The 14,435-nt window shown below is 33.6% G+C and overlaps 1 long non-coding RNA gene across 1 annotated transcript; it reads right to left on the bottom strand.

Annotated features, from left to right (window-relative positions):
- Positions 1-9,626: 9,626 nt before the first annotated feature.
- On the bottom strand, positions 9,627-14,435 carry LOC127715702 (uncharacterized). Its single transcript, XR_007988556.1, has 3 exons — positions 14,357-14,435; positions 13,739-13,829; positions 9,627-10,011 (listed from the first exon to the last, which is right to left on the bottom strand). It is a non-coding gene; the product is annotated as an uncharacterized LOC127715702 (long non-coding RNA).

Genomic DNA, 14,435 nt, shown 5'->3' with positions numbered 1-14,435 from the left:
GGATGCAGATTAAAAAAAACTTTGGCAGCTCATTGTACATTTATTTTGCTGCGTAATAAATAAATTGGATGACGTTAAAGATTATCTTTTTGATTTACGTAATATGTTCTTGAAGTAAGGTAGTTTTTCAACGTCTATTGGCCAATATTCAGAGAGGGTACCTTTCCTGTACCTATTGTCGTCTTTTTCATTTAGACCATCAGGTTCTAAAGTATATAGTTGGTGAATCCAAAAGTTGTTTTCTTATCTATCTCGACGCGGTGTCCCACTCAGTCTTCACCTCCATAATTTGAAAAGTAACTTTATCAAAAGGATGTTTCTTTATCAAAGATGTCCTATGAGGGGACAGTTTTTGTTGGTTTGTACCATGATCGATTGCTATTTAACCGAATGTTAAATTTGTCCATTTTTCTCCCACGTACTAAATGCCATAAGTGTACATGTTATTATATAAATTGAGTTCTCCGTTTTGCAGTTGGAAATTACGTAGATGGTATAACTTTGTTTGTAAAGGAGCTGATGAAAGAATTGCTAGTATTGGCAGCTTTACAATATAAACAATTCCTTCTCCCACATTGTTTGTAGCAACCAGGAGGTAGAGTGGTTGCTTTATTTATACAGCTGTTACTAATTCTCCGGTATTGTGTATGTTTTATTTGTTATCTGTGGACACGACCTCGTTCACAAATAGTGTTACCGGTCTGTCTTATATAAAATTTTTGGCATTTAGAAAGCTCTTTGTGATACTGGTTTCTAAATAATTGTATCGTTTTGAACAGACACCGCATATTTCTGCAGCAAATGTATCTTGATCTGAATCTAATTTAGCTTTTATCAAGTGTTTCTTCAGATTATTTGGTTACAGGCGACTGTATATTAAATTTTCCTCTGGAGCAAGTTGTTTCATTTTCCCTCTCTGATTGACTAAAGGGATGTTTGATTTTATGAAACTAAATACATGCGGCAACTTCGGGTTATGAGTGCATACAAATGGGATAATTTTATTATCGTTTTGTTTTCCTTCGGGGTTCTGAGTTCTTGTATCGACAAACGTTTTGCCAAATGTATATCATCATCAATTAGTTGTATTGGGTATTATTGTTGAGACAGGTATTTTTTAAGTTCTTCAAGTCTCAGCATCCGAAGTCTTTGATCAGATACAGTAGATGGTGTACCTTTCTTACATTTTTATGACAGACGTTTTCCATCGGATAACCCGTGGTTATACAGGAAAATACAAGTGAAAATTGGGACAGAGGAATCGACCAAGATATACTTTGTAATTGCTATGGCGTCACAACTTACAACGTAATTTACAGTTGTGACTACACATAGGCAGACATATCTAATTATATATTCCTAGTGATTGTATGCTTCTAAAAATAAAAAGACATCCTGTAATTATACTGAAAAGAGGGACGAAAGATACCAGAGGGACAGTCAAACTCATAGATCGAAAATAAACTGACAACGTCATGGCCAAAAATAAAAAGACAAACAGACAAATAATAGTACAGATGACACAACATAGAAAACTAAGCAACACGAACCCCACCAAAAACTGAAGAGATGAGTAGATGATCATTCCTGTACACTTAAAAAAATACTTTGTGTATTGTGATTAGATCGATGTCCTTGTTTAATACCTACGAGAGGGTAACACCTCACGAAACGGAAGCTGATTTTTATCAGCTATAGCTAGAGGAGGGGATAAGGCGTGTGCGCAATGCTAGGCGGTGTTGTCGTAGAAATGAGAATTGAAAAGTACAGGTTCCAGCCCCGGTCGGAGAGGAAGTAAAGAATCAGATCTTCTCTCACATTGTTAGATTGATTTCTAGGCACTTTACATATATATATATATATATATATATATATATGTATATGTGGTATTATATTATTCGTTGGTTTATTTCTGTCATCTAGGATATCGATATTTATAATTATGATTGCTCTTTTTTCAAAAAAAATCTAACCATCATGATTTGCTCAAAATATAAAATACACTCTTCGTAGTCGGTTAATATCCTGTCATTATTCTGGTGGTTTATAGCGCATGGGTATTAGTCTTTTACCAATAATACTGGATCGCAATACTTGACGAGTTTTAACATTTGATAGACATGTCGTTTTGTTCTAGTTCTTTTTAACGCCTTGTTATTGTTTTGGTCTTTTTTTTTCTATGGACACAGAGTTATCGGAACTGAAGAAACAAGGTAATAGAGACAAGCATCCGCTTTTTAACGAAGTTAAATGTCTGCTTTGGTCCGTTTCTGTTAAAATCGATGAAGGGGATTTCCAGGGAATACGAACATGTTTGATAGGGAATACGAACATGAATGATGCATACACTTCAGAAAAAAGAGAAGACAGCAAGGTGGCAATCAAGATCATTTGTCAAATAAAAACAAACATCAAGTCCAAAAGACAAACGACGTACATTTATCAAAGATCACTAAAAGTCACTAAAAGTAGCAAATCTGCTGAATCAGAATGAAAAATAGCCTAAAGAAGATCTATTACCTTCTTTTCTCATATCAGGTCTTACTATAGATAACCTTTCAAGATCCCATTACAATGCCAAAGTTAAGATACATTCTGACTCAATTAAAATCATTACCTACTTCCCCAATAGCAACAATGGTCACACATTGGTATCGAATTTGCAAATGTTTGAATAGATAATCTTCGTGAACTTCTGTCAAATGACCATATCTGCAAAATTGTAACTATTGAACCTCATGAAAATTTACATGCTTAAAGCCTCAAATCTAAATTGAGATCAAGCATTTGAAAGTTCTTATTCCTTGAACATCCTTCTTCACCTTAATTTGGAAATAACCTTGTTCCCAACAGTAGAAACAACGGTTCGACTTCGAATTTGTACCGCTTTTTATATACCTCTTGGTCGATTCTTCTGTCTCAATTTTCACTTCTTCCGATTTGTCGGTGTAAATTTTTCGTTCATCTGCTTTCTTTTTTTTTCTGTGACTGGCTTTCATTATTTCAACTTTCTGTTCCTTTGCAGTAACATACCCTCTGTTCAATCGTATCGTATTTGCACATCTCAATCGATGCGTTATTGTCATGCTCCTTTCACAAAAACTGCTTCAACAGAGTTATAAGGAAGAACCACTACTATCACGAGTTGGTTGATCGATACGATATCTCTGTGTCACAACTCTGCGACATGTTTTCACAGTCTACGATGTTTAGATGCCAGAATAGTCGTCTTATATGTAAATTTTACCGATTGCGTCCTTTTCTCGATTGTGTCAGTTTGACTGATTGCGGATTCGCATGGTAGGTGTTGATTTATAAGATTTGAACATTGCTATACTACTGTTGCCTTAATTTTTCACTGCTTGAATTATTGACGTTAAATTCACTTATTCTTCGCTTTTCGCATGTCGACCTACGTTCGGAAAAATGCCTCTATTCGACATCATGATGTCTGATTAACTAAACTAAATCATTTTCGGGTGGTATAATTGGACGTATTTTCTTTTATTATTTTTGCAAAATTTATTAATTCAAAAGTCCATTCATTAATCGATTTATGGCTAGATCCTCGTGTAAAAAGTATACATAAAAACCGTTATCTTGAAGGCATTCATTTTTTCTTTGAACTCAATTTTTAATAATCTATATTTTTAGACAGCGGAATGGAGCACAGACCTTACATTTCTACAATTCCTCTCAATTATTGAGCTGATCTACAATGAATCGTCACACATTATGCGATAAGCGTTAATGGTTGTCCTTTTTAAAACTTGAAAACTTCAAAATGTAAAATATATTTTTTTTAGTCGGCTCATCTCCTTTTATTTATCTGGTGCCTTACATCGCGTAGGTATTAGTCGTTCATCACTAAATCCATATTTGATCTGACTAGTATTAACATTTGATAGACATGTCGTTATGTTCTAATTTGTTTTACGCTGAGATATTGTTCTTGTACTTTTTTCCATATGGACATAGTGATATCGGAACTGAAGTATTAAAGTAAATGAGATAAGCATCAACTTTTAAGAATTTAATGTCTGGTTGGATCCTTTCATGTTAATATTGATGAGGGGGTATGATAGCTGTTTTATGAATATGACGTCTTCTACTGTGAAATCTGAACTGCACACCAGCTTGTTCAAATTATGTATAAAAAAAAATATGTGCCTTGCTATTGTTATTTGGAGCGTACATTTACATTAAGGTCAGTAAATTTTGATAATTGGAAATTGTGATGCATGAAAATTGATAAAATTTAATTTCAGTCTTACATCTAAGCCCTTCAAAGTGAAACTTTCATATCTTCTCTCAATTATAAAATGGTTTACTAGAGCTGTAAATCTGTCATCTGATATAGATAAAGGGACAGATAATATTACTAAACAAACAGATGTTTAAAACAAACAAAAAACAGAGTTTCTTCACAGTAGAGATGATAATACACAATGTGTCCAGTTTCTGATATTACCACTCCAGGACAGGAACAATAAAATTAATTCAAATTTTGTTTATTTTAACATTTTTATAACTAATCATGGAAATAGATGTTAAAAAAGAATGATGGAAATTGTGTGTAGTTATATTTCCCTGCACATTAAAACAAATTTTAATTTGTCTTCCTATAATTTTAATTTGTCTTACATGTTTATGTTTCTTATTAACTAAATAATCACATTTATAAATAGTGTGTATTTACTATTAATTCCTTCATGTAACAATTACCACCTATTATCAAGAAAACATTAAACATGTGGTATTCATCAACAAACAAACTTACAATTGAAGTGACAAATTTATTTGAAAATTTTGTGTTTTCTTAGTGGTGTAGCTGATAAGCTGATTTTCAATCCAACATCATTTTGATGCAATTTTTTGACTGATTTATACTTCGCAGTCAAGTTTAAAGTTTGAGGGAAATTCAACCTGCACAAAGCACCTTTTAAAGTTTAAAAGTGTTGTATTAGTGTACTCCGGTATGGTGAAGGACGGTTCTTATTCAAATTCAAACGCTCGCTTTATCTGAATAAAATGATTGATTGATTGATTGATTGGTACTTAACACCACTTTCAACACGATTGTGCTATTTCGTGGCGGATAGTTTTTATTGGTGAAGGAAGCAGGAGAGAACCACCGACCTTCGGTAGGAAAACTGACAATCCTAGTCAATTAGGATTGCAGTCGAGTGCACCTGCCACGTGCGGGATTCGAACTCACAACCTCAGTGTTGACTGGCTAGTGATACAGTAGTGGGACTACTTAGACCACTCGGCCACCGAGGCCCCATCTGAATAAAATGTACCAAATTTAGAAACGCATATTCATTTGCATTATGCCTTTTGAAATTATATGGTTGTTATTAATTAATTATTTCTGTACTTGGATGCCTATATTATCTGTATTAAGACGTTTCATATTTACAGCAGTGGGTGATTTAGGAGGAATGTTTGATACTCGCACATCTACGAGAGAACAAATCATCACAGATCTAGACAAAAATTGTTTTGGCAAAGCTATGTTCTTCTGGCGCTATATTTCCAGATAGGCTCTTTTATTTTATGAAGAGGATGACTGTTAACTACGAGACCCAAAGGGTAATTAGAGCATTATATTGTAATTCTACCTCTCCCTTTAGGCATTACGATTTCTTGGCGAACAATTACACAGTCCTGTCGTTTTTTTTATTCAAGATATTCAATCCAATGAGCCGTTTTGTGATAGACCTAGGTTTGTACACGCTTGATTACACTGTGGGACCATTTGGATTGTAGTTCATTACCAATATGTCATCTCTTCCCCGGGGCATTCATTCAGATCAAACCCATTTGAACACATCACTTACTGATTATCATGAAATATTTGTCACTGGACGCTCAGTAAAAAAGTACCAATCACTCAGTCAATCAGGATGCCTAATGAGCATACATTGTTATGATGTAATACCACATTTAAACAAGGTCAGACAACATTCCAATGGACAAGGCTGTCCGTAAAAGGGTGATAATTGAAAATCCTAGTATTTGACGTGTTTAGAAAATCCTTTGTTCGGCGTAACTAAAATAGTTGATTATAAAATGGTGTTTGTTTCGTTTGTGTGTTTCGTTTTTGGTAAATCCATTCCATCATAGACAAATAGCTGTGTTTTACAATCCAACAACTAAGTCCAATTTCAGATGACAAAAAATCCATACTAGGACGTTGTTGTATATCAATACAGAAGACTGGATACATGAACGTTCACATACTTTATTTTTCCATCCAACATATATACAGTCAGTTCATAAAACATATTTACAAAACAGTAATCATGGCAACATACATTAACCCGCCGCTACTCGCAGATCGAGAGCGGGGCGAACCGATGCGTCACATGGTTCTCTCTCTTTTCTCTACCTCCCTTTTTTTCGTTTCAAAATTAACCTTTATAAAACAAAGAGTTTCTATAAATGATTTACAACTGTCCCGAAGCACATTTATCAGCATGATCAGATTGAAAGGATTTATCACACAGTGATTGAAACTGACTAAAAATTGAATCGTGAAACAAACAACAAACTTAAAATAAGTTGAAGTTTACTGGTGCAGTAAAATTGGTACCGTGAATTCTAAATGTAATAATGATAATATTAATAACCTCAAATTACTAAGAAATTAAATAATATCAAAGCAATACAAAAAAAGAAAAAAAAAAGTTTAAAATAAAAAATAACCTAAATCTTTAGCTTTCCAAAACTTTGATTACTGGATCAGCTGTCGGGAAGATTAGTTATTTCCAATAGTCCGATAAAATTTTAAAAAAAAAGGAATTTAAGTTTTGAACAAATTAAAAACTTTTAAAGGCATTTTATTTGAACATTTCCCTGACATAATGAAATAGCATTTGATGTAAAAAGCCGGACCAAAATATTGGCTGTGAAATAAAATTTAGTTGTAACTCAAATGTATTAGTAAATAATAAAAAAAGGATAATTCCTCACTAAAATATTACATGATTTACATTCATACTCACAATCAGTAAATATATACAATTCCAACATTTTCTTTGTACTGTTGTGTCAACTTATATCTATAACGCATTTTTGTTAAAAATATTTCCCAAATGATAAGAAAGTCCTTACATCACTAAAACTAATCCATAAATGACATGCCGAAAAAGGAAGTCATGCATCAATTATAAACATTGCACTGACAAAGAAACTAATTCATGAATAAAACCAATCAAGAGATCATTAAAGCCTTGAGAACTTTACAATATTCTAAGTTTGTAAGAGAATGATAATCCCTTACTTCATGAAGAAAGGGATTATCATTCTCTTACATATACATATCAAAAGCAGATAATGAGTGCATTTCTTTCTAACACAAACGATACAAACGGATAAGCGCGCACATGTTTTGATCATTTGTTTCTAACATACGTTTGCAAAGTTTACCTAAACTTTGACAAACTATGCACTCGCTAAAACTGCTTCTACAGTTTGTCGTTCATCGTTTGTTAGTACAAACGCTACATTTGTTTCTAACTTCAGCCTGATTAAACGATGTGTTTGTTTCAACTTTTGTAATAAGTCTGTTTACCAACAACATTTGCATGCATTATTGAAAGTTCAAACAGGGTCAGTAAATACTGATTAAACGCTGTATTTGTTTCTACTTTTGTAGCGTTTAGCAAACGATAACAAACGGCACACAACGTTTACAAAATTTTGGTTAGAAAGAAATGCACCCTAAATTAATACTTAGTGTTAATTGACATTATTCACTCTATATACAGTTTGTGTGTTGACAAATAAATTACATTGATGACCATTGTTGTCAAAAAGTGTTCTCACGAAATAATCTTAATCTTGATCCATAAATATTTCCTAGTAACGCGAACACGACTAATAAATGTCTCTTATTAAATTATTTGAAAATAGTCCAAAATCTTGTTTCCCGAACAAAATGCACTTCTTGCTTAATAAAAATATTGAAACTTAATTACTTATGCGAAATAATTACTTTTGATACCAAACACGACATAAAAAGAAGAAAATGCTAAAATTCACAATTTCACGCATTTTTACAACATGACAATTGGTCGTTTATAGGTAAACCTGTTCATCCGTTTCCCCCTGATTTCACTTGCACATGTTGTTTGTTGGCTCATGCTGATCATATATCATGTAAAATAAATGGAGAATGTGTCCCATTGACACAGCTGATGCCCACGCTTGCATATAACTTTATAAAGGGACATAACAAGAGAACTGTAAAAGTGATGTCACCCAAATTCGAACTTGAACTGTATTTTATGGTAATAAGTATTACGTATAAGTGTCTTAACATTTGGTTGAGGCAAACTAAAATTAGAGAACGGAAACGAAAAATTCAGCAATTTTTCCATTAATAACGGGGCATAACTCAAGAACGATAAAAGTGACGTCACCCAAATTCAAACACGATCTGTGTTATGTAGTAATAAGCATTATGTACAAGTTATATAACATTTGGTTGAGGCAAACTAAAGCTAGAGAACGGAAACTAATTTTCGGACGTACGTATGGGCGTATGTACGGACTGACGTACAGACGGACAAGGGTAACGCTTATTACCCCCTCCGCCGCGGCGGGGGCATAAAAATATAGAACTGACCGGCTTACACTGGTATGGCTGAACGACTGACACAAAAACGGCAACAAAGTTAAATCGTTCGTATAGTACACAAGTAAATCTAGACATCGAACGAATAGTTTGGTTTTTTGTTTTTGTTTCGTTAGGTTGCTGTTTCATGGTCGTATACGCCACATTTTGTATTCCTGCCAAATGACACAAAATAAACTTGGAAGCAGTGACGTCTATAAGTACCAATGACGTCGTGAATATAATGGTCCGTGGATGTAAATGATTGATTATACATTATAGTGATGGTATCAAATTTTGATGTCATATTCGATACAATAAATGTTAGTTTTATGTTGCCTTAGTCGAATTATCAAACTTTACAAGGAAACGGAGAAAAACATCAAAGAAACTATGCAACGTGTATCTTTGTGTAAGTCCACAAAATGTACGAAAAGAGCACTGGTTTAGTCACTGATGAGTCTTATGTAGACGAAACGCGCGTCTGGCGTATAAAATTATAATCCTGGTACCTTTGATAACTATTTACACCACTGGGTCGATGCCGCTGCTGGTGGACGTTTCGTCCCCGAGGGTATCACCAGCCCAGTAGTCAGCACTTCGGTGTTGACATGAATATCAATTATTTGGTCATTTCTATAAATTTCCTGTTACAAAACTTTGAATTTATCGGAAAACTAAGGATTTTCTTATCCCAGGAATAGATTAGCTTAGCCGTATTTGGCACAACTTTTTGGAATTTTGGGTCCTCAATGCTCTTCAACTTTGTACTTGTTTGGCTTTATAACTATTTTGATCTGATGAGTCTTATGTAGACGAAACGCGCGTCTGGCGTATAAAATCATAATCCTGGTACCTTTGATAACCAATTAGAAATAAGAAAGGTGCATTGAAGTCAATGTAAAATGGAAAGGGGGCAGAACACTTTTAAGAAGCAGAAAGTGCATATCTTTGGAAGAAGTACTTACAACTGGTCATTGATACATTTTATTTTGTTTGCAATTACAATAGTAATCATGAATTGTTATTACAAAACGATTATACAGCCCCACTCCATCACTGCAACATTTCAGCGACTTTTGAAATTTTATTATGTGTTTTTGGTGTTCCGATAAAAAAATATACTTCTAATAAACTGATATTTGTTATTTTCCCATTTTCTATCTATGCATTGTGTATTGCTCTCACAAACTACTGCAAAATACAATTCTACAAAAGACAAAGTCGTCTTAATTAGTGGATTTTTTCTAATAAAGTAATGTAATATTTTTATTTCTATTGAGAATGATTTTTTCTCCTGGGACATGATGCATCATTTGATGAATGTTGTTTTTCGAGGTGCTTGTCCAATTATAATGTCGTTTGGCGGAGATTCTATTTTTCTTTTTCTAAAATGAAAAAAAATATAAGCATGAGTTTTATTGTATTGTTTTTACTTAAAAATTAATGACGACTTTATAAAATACATGTATTATTAATACATATTGCATAAAAAGGATGATAGGAATGACAAAAATTATTAGACATTTAAATAGACCAAACCAAGCATCAATACCCGACTCAACCAAAACAAACAATACCCACAAACAAACAAAACAATCACGAACATCATACCAATATAAGCATGAGAAGATAACAAGTGTATGTCAGTTGATTTTTATTCGCCCGTTTCATATTTGTAAAACATAAAAATAAAAATCGTTCCATAGAATTCTTTCACGTTTAATAAGTCACACTTTCGGGTTTGATAACAAACTGTGACATAGTGTGTGCAGATATTTAAAGCTTACTAACCAAAATTGATGGCTTACCATTAAGTTTATAAAATGTCAAACGACCTTTAAAACAATGAGACCTACCTTGCTGTTTTAAAGTCATATGAAACTTCAAATTTAAAAAAAAGTTTAATATGTTTTATATACTTGAATGGTTAAGTTCTAAAATAAGAGAACGTGAACTTTTTTTTAAAAGAAAATCCTGTATGTTATCAAAATCTTCATAAATGTACCGATATTGAATTATTGTCTTCCAGACACTAATTCGCCGATATTTTCCCGCATGCAGTGACCTTAACTACGAGACCTCTCGTTATAACTTCGGCCAGCGCACAGCGCAAGTGCGAGGGGAAAGCGTGATGAAAGAATGTAAACAATCGTGCTCTGGAAGGTAAATAGTAATAACAGATTCTTAAAGAACAAATTTAATAGAACAAATCATTTAGCAACTTTTTATGAAAAGTTTAATTAACAAATCGGAACGCATGGAAAATATAACTAAAGGCTCTAAAGAGCCTGTATGGCTCACCTTGGTACATGTGCATATTAAACAAAGGACAAAGATGGATTCATGACAAAATTGTGTTTTGGTGATGGTGATGTGTTTGTAGATCTTACTTTACTGAACATTCTTGCTGCTTACAATTATCTTTATCTATAATGAACTTGGCCCAGTAGTTACAGTGGAAAATATTTTGTAAAAAATTTACAAAAATTACAAAATTTATGAAAAAATTGTAAAAAATTGACTATTAAGGGCAATAACTCCTTAAGGGGTCAATTGACAATTTTGGTCATGTTGACTTATTTGTAGATCTTACTTTGCTGTACATTATTGCTGTTTACAGTTGATCTCTATCTATAATAATATTCAAGATAATAACCAAAAGCTGCAAAATTTTCTTAAAATTACCAATTCAGGGGCAGCAACCCAACAACGTGTTGCCTGATTGGTCTGAAAATTTCAGGGCAGATAGATCTTGGCCTGATAATCAGTTTTACCCTATGTCAGATTTACTCTAAATGCTTTGGTTTCAGAGATATAAGCCAAAATCTACATTTTACCCCTATGTTCTATTTTTAGCCATGTCGGCCATCTTGGTTCGCGGGCGGGGTCATCGGACACATTTTTAAACTATATAACCTAATGATGATTGTGGACAAGTTTGGTTAAATTTGTCTTAGTAGTTTCAGAGGAGAAGATTTTTGTAAAAGATTACAAAAATTTACGAAAAATGGTTAAAAATTGACTATAAAGGGCAATAACTCCTCAAGGGGTCAACTGACCATTTTGGTCAAGTTAACTTAATTGAAGATCTTACTTTGCTGAACATTATTGCTGTTTACAGTTTATCTCTATCTATAATAATATTCAAGATAATAACCAAAAACGGCAAAATTTCCTTAAAATTACCAATTCAGGGGCAGCAACCAAACAACGATTTGACTGATTGGTCTGAAAATTTTCGGGTAGATAGATCTTGACCTGATATACAAATTTTCCCCCATGACAGATTTGCTCTAAAAACTTTGGTTTCAGAGATATGAGCCAAAAACTGCATTTTACCCTATGTACTATTTTTTAGCCATGTCGGCCATCTTGGTTCGCGGGCGGGGTCATCGGACACATTTTTTAAACTAGATACCCTAATGCTGATTGTGGACAAGTTTGGTTAAATTTGTCCTAGTAGTTTCAGAGGAGAAGATTTTTGTAAAAGATTACAAAAATTTACGAAAAATGGTTAAAATTTGTCTATAAAGGGCAATAACTCCTTAAGGGGTCAACTGACCATTTTGGTCAAGTTGACTTAATTGTAGATCTTACTTTGCTGAACATTATTGCTGTTTACAGTTTATCTCTATCTAAAATAATATTCAAGATAATAACCAAAAACGGCAAAATTTCCTTAAAATTACCAATTCAGGGTCAGCAACCCAACAACGGGTTGTCAGATTCATCTGAAAATTTTAGGGCAGATAGATCTTGACCTGATAAACAATTTTACTCTGTCAGATTTGCTCTAAATGCTTTGGTTTCAGAGATATAAGCCAAAATCTACATTTTACCCCTATGTTCTATTTTTAGCCATGGCGGCCATCTTGGTTGGTTCGCCGGGTCACTGGACACATTTTTTAAACTAGATACCCCAATGATGATTGTGGCCAAGTTTGATTTAATTTGGCCAAGTAGTTTCAGAGGAGAAGATTTTTGTAAAAGTTAACGACGACGGACGACGACGACAAGAGACGACGGACGCCAAGTGATGAAAAAAGCTCACTTGGCCCTTTGGGCCAGGTGAGCTAAAAACAAATGTCATGGCTCTTTCAATTCACTTATTTGTCACGTTTTCCACGTGCTCTGTTTTATTGGTTATCAATGTCACGATCCGGTAAACTTCGGCAACAAACTCGAAAAATAATTAGCTTGCGATCAACAATCACTAAATGAAATATATTACGTTATAGATTCGTAATAGATATATAAAAAAAACGTGCATACAAGACTTAGTTTAGTATATATGCATACATTGGGTTCAATAATTTCGATAACATTAAAATTTCAAGAAACTCGTTTCATATTACTTTAATGGCATACGCTGCGTTTAAATGAGTGCTTATATAAGAAGTATTGCTTTGAGCTTATTTGATTAAGTTTGAATTACAGACAAACACAGTCTCTTTACATCATGTAATTCCCTTCGGCTTTAACGTTGCGTGTGATTTATAATTGGTAGGGTTTCATTGGCTAACTTGCAGGTTTTCGGCCACCGACTTGATTTCAGTTAATTGACTGCACTTATTGTTGCTATCTTTTTCTGCGCTCTTCAACTTCGTACTTTTTTTGGCCTTTTTTGACTTTTTGATTCATGAGTCACTGGTGATTCTTTTGTAGACGAGGTGGGCGTCCGGCGTACAAAATTTTGAGTATCTAGGTTAAGTTTATTTCAAGCACACTTAATCTGAATACGGTTTGTCGTTATCAAATAAGATCCGTTAATTGTCGTAGATATCTATTTTCATGGATTACGAAAAAAATGTGCTTTCGTGGATATTTGATTTCATGATTGTGCCAATGTCTGCATTAAAGCCTTGAAAACATTTATACTTCGTGGAACATTTTAATAAACTAACCACGAAGGCTGAGAATCTTATTGTTTGACTATCATGTGCTATGAACTTCAATATTTTTGATGATGTCATTTTTTTCTTTTATAAAATGAACAATTGGTATGGACTCTTTAGAAGTTATACATGTGCCATAGAGCATGCCGTATCAAAACGGACTTTTTAGTTTTAAATCGTATGAAACATATATGTATCATGTGATATATACACATACCTTGAACATTTTCGTCGTAATATGAGAAATAGCAATAACAAAGACAAAAGACTTATGGATGCAGTTACACCAGCGATAACTCCTGTCTTCCCTACAATAAAAGGCATGTATGGGTTTCATTCTGCTGTTGTTATTCAAGCTTTCTATAATAATGACTTCTGCTGGTAATATATTGGTTGCTATTTGATAGTAGTAGGTCATGTATTAGCTGTTTGCAATATCTACATTAAAATAATTGTTAATGATATGTTAACATCCGTTTTACGTAATGATAAATGATACAGGTCAATTAAAACACATCTGTTGAAGCGGCTATATGTTTCTGTGAAGTAAAAAAACGTTGAATGTAATTTTATATATATATATTAAATATAACATATCTTTCATTTTTTGACGAGTTCTAATCCCACACGCTCGACTCCAATCTAAACTAGGATTGTCAGTTTTCCTACCGAAGGTCGGTGGTTTTCTGCCAGCACTCCGCCTTCCTCCACCAATAAAAACTGACCGCCACGAAATAGCACAGTAGTGCTGAAAGTGGCGTTAAACACCAACCAATTAATCAATCATGTTTTGACTAAGATCGATTCTCTGGACTTTAAACTTGTTGTTATTTACCCTTATCTTCGCTAGCAGTTTTAGCTGAATAATTAGTAGCGAGAATTGTGGTACTATAAGGTGTTGTACTTGGTTCTTG

Source organism: Mytilus californianus, unplaced genomic scaffold, assembly GCF_021869535.1.
Source record: "Mytilus californianus isolate M0D057914Y unplaced genomic scaffold, xbMytCali1.0.p SCAF_9, whole genome shotgun sequence".
Lineage (NCBI taxonomy): Eukaryota > Metazoa > Mollusca > Bivalvia > Mytilida > Mytilidae > Mytilus > Mytilus californianus.
This window is presented reverse-complemented; position numbering and strand designations above follow the sequence as displayed.